Genomic DNA, 9860 nt, shown 5'->3' with positions numbered 1-9860 from the left:
GCTCAATTTTTGTGCCTTTGAATATCGTGTTTCTCTTATATGCCAAAAGAATGAAACATGTATTTCATTTTGATATTTGCTTGAACCTTATTGACGTAATACCTTTTTAGAAAAACTTTAATTAAAAAAGGCTTTTACTAAATTAACATTTATTAATAAAAACTAATTTTAAATTGATAATTATTAATTTATATAATTATTTGATACTAAAATATAAAAAGGAAGATATAATAATTTTTTTAATTTATAAATTAGACAATTAAATTGGATCAACTATTTTAGTATGGGGGATAATTACTATGTGATTTAGAGCCTATCACATTTTATTGAGAGATTAATAAATGAAGCATAGTACTATTGTATATCCATTAACATTTTTCTATTGTACAAAAATAGAGATAGTGTCTTCTTTTCTTCCACTCTTGACTACTGTAAAAAATGCAAATCTTTGCTTCACTATAGCAAAGGAACAAACAAAAATGATATGCATATTTTAAGTTCATTTGACAAATAAAAGTATATCGATTAACAAATAAAAATTCAATGGCCCTTATATTTTTTGATAGTCATAACGGGTGAGTTACTTGAAGTAAATGATATGCAAAAAGGAGAACATCTTCTCGAATCGTAAAAATGTAATGAAAAATTTAGTTGGGTGATTTTATCGATATAAATGCTTAAATTAAATAATTTTATTGATATAAATCAAAATTGAATAATTTTTTAAATAAATTATTAAAGTTGAGTGACTGATTTGGAATATTAACTACAAAATAAAAATATTTCTCTTATCATAATCTACTTGTATCCTTGTTATATGCAATCAATTTGTTAAATATAATGGAAGAAGGAAATTTTACTAGTCACAATCAATCTCCAAACTTCCATAAAAATAAAATTTCAAAAGAAACAAAGTTTATGTATTAATCTTGAGTCTTACCTTTTGTATTTTTGTTTAGCCATATCAATTACTCTTTCCATGTATGCCATGATAAACAACGGACAAAAACCTTTTGAAGAGCACCGACGAAAATCTAAGCTACTTTGGGAAGAAAATAAAAAATATGAAGATAATTGTTGTGGCACAAGATAAAAGAGAAAACTTGCAATTTCTTTCACAATAATTAGACACATTTCATTAATTAATTTGAAGGACACCTAACAGACATGTCAGATACCTATGCGTTCAAGTTATACTTCTTAACAATAATAAAATAATAATAATAAAATAGAAAATAATATAATAGAAAACAAAAGCAAAAAACATTGATGGGTGAAAATTGAAATGGAAAAATGTCTCTTATAATAATATAAGGAAAGGGCTAAGTTGTCGAGAGATCAAAATATATCATAATACCTACAATTAATCATTTTAATAAATTTACAAAAATTAACATTTTGAGCCCATATTTCAAAATATAGGATAATCTTGACATTTTAAGAGGAACAACTAATTTTATTGATAAATGTGATTCAAAAAAAGTACTCCAGCACAATAATCAAACAAATACTACATAAAAGTAAGCTCAAATGAACCAAAATATCCTGAAAAGAATTTTTTTACCATATGCTGACATGTTGATGGGGAGCTGATTTACTTTCACTTATATAATAAATAAATAAATAAATAAATAAATAAATAAATATATATATATATATATATATATATATATATATAATATGATAAAAATAATTGTGACTGTAACATATTTAAATAATATTTTTTATTAAACCTATTTTAAAATTACAATAATACTGGGTAATAATGTTGAGACAATAATTATTTAATGAAAGAAATTATATATATATATATATGATAAAAATAATTGTGACTGTAACATATTTAAATAAAAAAATTTATTAAACCTATTTTAAAATTACAATAATACTGGGTAATAATGTTGAGACAATAATTATTTAATGAAAGAAATTCCTACTGGGAATGTTTATCCAAATAAAAAGCATTATGATAAAAATTGAATATATCATGCTTCAGACTTACCCAAGTAAGTAGAATCCAGACTAGATTCTTATTTCCAATAATTTTGAAGCTTGAACTTAAAATGGAAATAGATTTATTAGCCTTTTTGTGCTAACACAAATTCTAGTAGTATATATAGATGCACAAAATAAACTTAGTTCAATACACAAAAATTATCATGGATGTGCCTTTAGAAGTTGTTAGGGATAGAAAAACAGATGACTTGTTGTTCTACAAAAAATCTCATCCCCCTTTTAAGATTGATCCTCTTCGAATTGGTTCACAAAAAAGTAGTTGCGTTGATGTGGTTCCATCAAAGAATAAACTAGTGACAACTAGTAATGTCAAAATTGAGGCGGCTGCTCAACAAGTTATGTTGAATTTCGGAGTTAACTATGGATACGTAGAAAGTTGTCGTCGTTTGGAGGAAAATGTTCCTTCTGCCAATCACCGAAACACCGAACGGTCTAAGATATTAGGCGAACTGGCAATTGCAACCGCAACACCAGAAATTCTTGAAGATATAAGAAGTTTAAGTAAAGATGTCTACAAGTTGTCTTCCATAGAAGACAAGCTTAGTCAGTTTGAGCAGCAGAATCTTTTTTGATTCGGTTGGAACAACCAGGTTTGATAATTGATTCATTTTAGTTGAATTTTTACTTTAATATTTTAATATGATATATGTTTGTTACACCTCGAAAAGTAGTAAGTGAACTAGTGAGTTCTAGAGCTTTTCGTAAGAGTTTTGATGTGTGTTATGAGGATTAAAAATCACAGAATGACTCTTGTACTTAGAATGGAGGGTTTAGGGGATAAACGTCGAGGTACAACACCTTCAAAGACCAACCAAAGGGGTCTTTGAGGAGGCCCCCTAACTGCCAAAATAAAGTGACCTGTGCTTGGCCAATTATGGCCAGTAGGTGGACCCACGCCCCGCAGGTTAGGTTCGTGGGTCAAGGAATGTGAAGGCCTGTAAATTTTGATCTGCATACCTCACCCACGGAGGTGCAATACGCTCAGTAGGTCCACTCACAGTCCATGGGTGCAGGGCCATAGAACCTGGAAGATTTTGTCTGTTTGGTTATAAGTTAGTAATTAATTAAGAGTTAAGATAGGTCGGTTAGTTATTTATTTGACCACCTATATAATCTTAATAGTCCTCTAAACAAATTCATTAACTCATTCATCTAAGACCCTATATGATATTTGTTTGATTAGACAATTATCAAGTGATCAAATTCTCTCCAAATAATTCTCTCTAGAATTGAAGAAAAAGAAGAAGAAAAAAGCAAGTTGGGGTAGCAACCTAGGTCAAAATTCACCATTGAAGCAAACTTTCTTAAGGGATTTGAATCTAGGTATGTTTAGCTATTCATCTATGAATTTTCAGCCATAGAACCTCATTAGTTTTCCCCCAATTGTGAAGTCAAAAACCCAATTAGCTTGGGTTTCCTATTGTGAGTAGAGTTTAGGTATGATTCCAATATAGTGGATAATTCCTAATCATGATTGTAATAGCATTAAATTATGATGTTATGATGAATTAATGTAATTTCTATGGTAAATCCTAGTCTAAATTGATGAATGCGATATTTGTGAATTTATGCTATTAGAGGTGAAGTTGATAATTCATAGGTGATCTTCTTGAATCGATGTCATGATTAGTAATTGTTCAAAGTTAGGAACATATAATTATGAATTGAATTAGACTTTATTGAATATGATTGATATTGACTTGTATATATGAAATTGAACCTTTACGATCAATTGTGACTAGAATCACCTCGTAATGAGGGATGTGATTAAAATATCTTGAAATCTAGGTAAAATGAATTTAATAAGAAGTAAAACTTTGAGTATAGAGCTTGTAGTCATGAATGTTGATCACTAGGGTTTTCACAGTAAAGCTAATGTGATGAACTAGATGTGTTAAGGCTTTGAGAGTAAAGTCAAAAAGAGAATAGAAGTCTAATATGTAGAATTGTGGTGAAAGGTTTATACTCACCTAACCTATAGAATTGTGGTGAAAGGCCTATACTCACCTAACCTATCTTATGAATGCTTTAAAGTGAAAAGTGATGGAATCACTTTAACATGGATAGATTGTCAAGGACATCCTTCCATAAGATATGAGTGTTAAGCAAGGTTTAACAAGTAAATCTTGGGGTGTATGTTTGGCTCCTAGTGGATATTGACAATGAGACGTAGTGTCACAAGATAGGGTCTGGGCTCCAAGAAGAAAGGAGAACCATACTTATTTGATGTGAGGACTATCTAAGTTAAAGGGGAAACTCTTACATAGTATAGTGTGAATTTTTACAAAGTTAGGTATCATGAGATGAAAGCCTCCACATAAGTTGAGTTAAGGTTTCTAGTAGAAATCTCCATATCTAATGAACCAAGACACGCTTAAGGAATCATCTCAAGGTGTTCAAAAGCATAATTAAACTAAAACATACTTAATGAATTACCTCATAGTGTTCAAGAGTATAAATGGACGTAGACATACTAAAAGTAGTATCTCATAGGGTTCAAGCTAATAAAGAACTAAAATGTGATTAAGAGAGTATCTCATAGTGTTTTAAAATTCAAGAGAGGAACTAGGTTTTAAACCAAAAAGTATTAGTATGACGATCTAAAAGTGGTACTTAGCATGAATATTATTATGGAGTCCTAAGCATGCATTGCACAAGTATGACTTAGGGTTATTAAAAAGAGAAGTCTAGAGAAAGGATTGTGTTATAGTTGCCCTCCAGGCTATAATTCACTAAAGGTCAGAGATTCCCTTAGTTATGAGGGTTAATTTAATAATGAGACCAAAGTAGGGTGAGTATTACTAAGATAACTTCAAGGTTTGCTTAGTGTAAAGAGTAGTATGAAAAGACTTTCATGCATCGCACAAGTGTGTTTTGAGGTTGCTTAGAAGTATGGTGCTCTTATGGCAGAAAAGCTTCAAGACATAAACCTTGTATATAGGCTATGATTAATATGACCTAAAAGAGATTACTTGGCTTGGGTAGTGTTATGAGATGCTATTCATGCTTTGCGCTTGTATGCTTTTGAGATTACTTGAGAATAATGTTATTATTATAGTAGAGATGACTAAGATTAAATTATGCTTATGATGAAGATTTGGCTTAATATGAATATGACTTATCTCCTATCCTCATTAACTATGTCTTATGATTATATGATGCTTGTGTTGGAGATTATGTTATTATCTCTTATGCTTATGTCTTACGTTGACTAACCATTTTGAGATTCTCTTATGATGATATGCTAGCAATCATACTTGATACATTTTTACTAACACATATTTTTGCCTATATTCTAATCAAATGTAGGATTTCGGAGATTAAGTTCCTTTGGAGGATAGCTTTCTAGAAGTTGCAAGAAGAGTTGAAGATTTGGTGAGTCCTAATAGCTTCGAGGACAAACCCATTATTTTATTTATGTCATTTCTTTATATTTTAGACTATTGTATGGGCTGTGTCCCAAGAGTTTATTCTAAAGATGTTTTACGGAATTGTAGACTAGTATCGATGAGTTTAGAAAATTTAAATCTCATAACTACGTGCTACTATAGGTGTTGAGTATGCTCATTTGATGGTCAACTCCTTTAGCCCTGTGAGTCTCTGTTAGTGGATCCACATTAGACATACATTACTCTGGCAAGGTGTAGGTCAGTCCACCCAATTTGATCTTAACTTGGACATCATCAACTCATATGGTATTTGTCAGTTGTGAGAAACTCCCTAGTAAAGCTACTACTACTTTTATGTACTTCTATCATCATAAAAATTTTGTCAAATGTGACTTTTATTAACTGATTTCAAGATGTATTTCATCTATTTTGTTTTGCCTTTTGATTATGCTTAGTGTCATCTTACATACTCAGTACATTATACGTATTGACCGCATACTTTTCTCGTGACTAGACATGATTCAACTTTTCGGTTAGAAATTGGTGAGTCCTGCTTATTTGGGTACTTCATCGATTAGATAGTAATCAAACTTATTATTAATTATGTTATTTGTTTTAAGGTGGTTAGAGGTTATCACCCTGCAAACTTATTTATTTCATTCTAAACCATAGTAGCATTGTTCAAACATTAGTTGCTCAGTTCCATGGACCTTTTTATTATTTTACTCAAACTTTATAATTAGTACATGTTTCATTTAACTAAGTTTTAGATTTCACTCGTATTTCATAAAATATCATATCAGTTCATAGCAACATGAAGTAATAATGGTCCTCTTGGCAGAGTTCTTCTGTGATTTTGAGTGTGAGTCACACCTACGGTGTAAACTCGAATCGTGACAGATATTGTTGTTAATTAAAGGTGGGTTGGTCATAATGACAACCTTAACACCTTATCAATTTATTATGACTTAATTAGAACCTTATCGGTTACCGCATTGGTGGTGTCATGATTGTTTGGTCAAACTTTACAGAGACACTTTAAGACATGTATTTAAAAGATATGTTAATGTTTTAATTTCTCATTTGGTATGATCTCGATGGCCTAAGTTGTTATGATATATATGATGTCGTTAGAATTGTATCATTACCTTATTGAGTTAGATACTATAACATGATATAGTATTTACCTATAGCAATTTATTATTGACTTAGTGGCGTAGAAAAATATGTAATGATTATGTTTAGGTCACTCGTGATTACTTTCTATTGTTATGATGTTTTTATCGTGTGTCTTTGGCCTATGAGCTTATTCTAGCCTTAATAGACTTATACATTACAAGAGTTTAAAATGTACTCACTAAGCCTATGGATCGGACAGATTGATCCTATGAAGTAGGAAACTATTTTTAGCCTATGGGTTGGGCATGTTGTACCTACGAGGCTACAATTATATTCTACCACATATTCTAAGGGTTGTATTGATTCACGATTGATACAATAAGTTTAGTTCCAATTGTCACTAGGTTCTAGGTAAAGGGTCGAACAGGGGTACTTGATGATTATTTCTGCTTGCCAGAGCTTTTGGTGGTTGTGTACTATTTGTACTTGTCAGGATTATGGGATAGGTTAGGCTATTTTTTGGTACATATTTATTTACTGTCTTATTACAGGAAAGTAAGGTGTTTTACTTTTACTTTATTCCACCATTTTCTTTCTGTCCTTATACTTCAATTTCAGCTTTTAGTTTGTCTTACGTCTGAAGCAGTACATACATGCTTGCAGGTCGTGAGCAATGATCAGATTGATCTCTATCTAGTTGGTTAACTTCCTTCTTCTTGGAGTCTCTAGAGTCGCAAAAGTTTGTCTATTTTGTTATTTATAGATTTTGGGTAGGTTGAGGACATGTCCTGTCAAGGTATTGTATTTATAGAGGCTTGTGGATTAGTGTATTAGGTTATATAGATACGTTATTGCCACATTGGCTTTGTTTGTTGGTTGGCAGTTTGATAGTCGTTTTTGACTTATTGTTTAGATTTACTATTGTACAATGACTTGTTGTCTTGAATTAAAGTGTATATAGTATTTTAAACTCATGTATCGATATCATTGAGGTCTTGACAACCCTCATAACGTGTATGCTTTCCTAGATATAATGTTGTATGCTAATTGTTTATTATTTTAATGTACAATTGGGATGTTTTCTTTGTACAACAATTTTTTTTTGGGGGGGGGGGGCTTGTAAATTGCGGGTTTGTGGTTGCTATTTGTTATTCGCAAATAGTTAAGTAGTGCTGGCTCAAGCCTATGTTTGACATTAGGTGCTAGTTACATTTATCAAATTCGGGGTATGACATCATATTGAATCCCATTAGTAATTTGGTTTAAGACTGGTCAACGGAACGGGATGTACCGGTACCGTTCCGGTTCGTCCCGTTTCGGTTGCCTGCGGGACGGGACGGGATAGTCTGAACCGATACACGAAACGGGACGGAACTGTGATTTCGTACCGGTGTACCGATACCGGTTCATCACGGTTCATTCCGGTTCTGTTCCGGTTCTGTCCGGTTCCGGTCCGGTTTATTTAATATATATTAATTTTTTTATATTTTATATAATTTATATTTATATTTTTTATAAATTATATTTTGAAATTCAAAATATCCGCCCCTCCCCGGCCCTGCCCCGCCCTGCCCGCCCCTGCAGTCTGCAGTCTGCACTCTTGCAGCTTTTATCGCACTACTGTCTGCAGCTGCAGCCCAGCCCCCCGCCCCCTACCCTTTTCTCGAGACCAAGACCAACGGCCATTTCAAACGGAAAAATTTAAAATGGCTAGTTTTTTTATTTTATAAATTAGAGTTGATTTCTAAAATTTTATATACAAATTACAACTTACAAATATAAGTTTGAGTATTTGAGAGAATATATATTTCCAAATTCCATTCATATTTATAACTTATAAGATTTAGCAATTACGGATTATAAATTCTAAAATTTCAAATTTTCAATATTCAATTCAGTTCTAAATTCTTTATATCATTTGGTCAATTGGTGTATTTCGGAGGAGGAATCTTCTACAAATTTCAAGTTTCGACATCAATATTTTAATTTTCATTATAATCGTTTGTTCTTACACAAACGTTTGGTAACTTCGTTCCACTCTCTAATCTTATATTTATTTTTTGTATTTATTATTTAACTTGTAAGTTGTTCTTGTTATATTATTGTTCTTGTTAAGTTTCGTATTTTGTAATTTATAATTTTATATCATGGAGTCTTCTAAAAAAAGTGGAAGTAAAAAAGGTCTAGTAGAATGAGTAAGAAAATTAGTTTAAAAAACTAATAAAGGTGCTAGTTCTTCTAAATCTAAAATTCCTCTTGTTAGAATGAATACAGATGAATTTACGCATGTGAATGAAACTAGTTTTTCCCATCCCGATCCTATAAATATTAATTCGGATACTCCTATGATTCCCCATTAACTCTATGAAAGACATTATGGTATTAATCAAGAAAATGAAGAAGTGGAAATGGATGAACAATTAAATTTAGATGAAGAAGTAGATTTAGATGATACACCGACTAGCTCCGCCCCCGACCTCAATACAGTCAATAGTATAGGTGTTGAAGCTCCACCTCCGGTTGGAACTACTCGGCCCCCTTATTATTCCAACTAGAGGTAAGACCAAGGTACAATGTTCTTTAAAATCACATGTGTGGAAATTTTGTTATTTAAATGAAGAAAAAACTTTTAGTATATGTAATCTTTGTAAACAACATTTTAAATATACATCTGATGGGACTGGAGGTTCAACGGGGGGATTAAAAAACATTTGATTAACAAGCATAGTAAAGAGTGGTTTGCATGTATGTCTTCTCTTGAAGTTGTTGAAAATTGTAATGTTGAAGAATCGGTTAGAGGATCAAATATGGTTCAAAGTGAATTAAATACTTCGAACTCAAGTAGTCCTCTTACACATCGAACCTATAACAAGGATCGTTATCGTGAAAACTTTGCTAAAATGGCTGTTGTTTGTGGTTTACCTTTTAGTTTTGGAGAACATCCGAGTTTTATTGCTTATATTCGTGAAACATATAATCCTAGTTTTAAAGGTTTTATCAAGAAGCATGGTAAAAAGAGATATTTTCGAATTTCAAGAAAAACATTGTCAATATTTACGTGCCTATTTTGAACTAATGGATTGTAGAGTTGTTATTACTACTGATATGGGTCGTAGTCCTAATGGTTTTGATTATTTAACTGTTTCTGCACATTGGATCGATTATAATTGGAATTTACAAAAAAGAATTATTGGTTATAAAATTTGTCAAAAGAAAAAAATCGAAATTTATATTGCTACTACTGTGTAGGAAATTTTAGATTTTTTCGGTCTTTGTGATAAAGTCGTTAGTATTACTTTAGATAATGCTTCTGCTAATTTAAATGCTATTAATATG

This window comes from Solanum lycopersicum, chromosome 3 (assembly GCF_036512215.1).
Source record: "Solanum lycopersicum chromosome 3, SLM_r2.1".
In the NCBI taxonomy this organism is placed as follows: domain Eukaryota; kingdom Viridiplantae; phylum Streptophyta; class Magnoliopsida; order Solanales; family Solanaceae; genus Solanum; species Solanum lycopersicum.
This window is presented reverse-complemented; position numbering follows the sequence as displayed.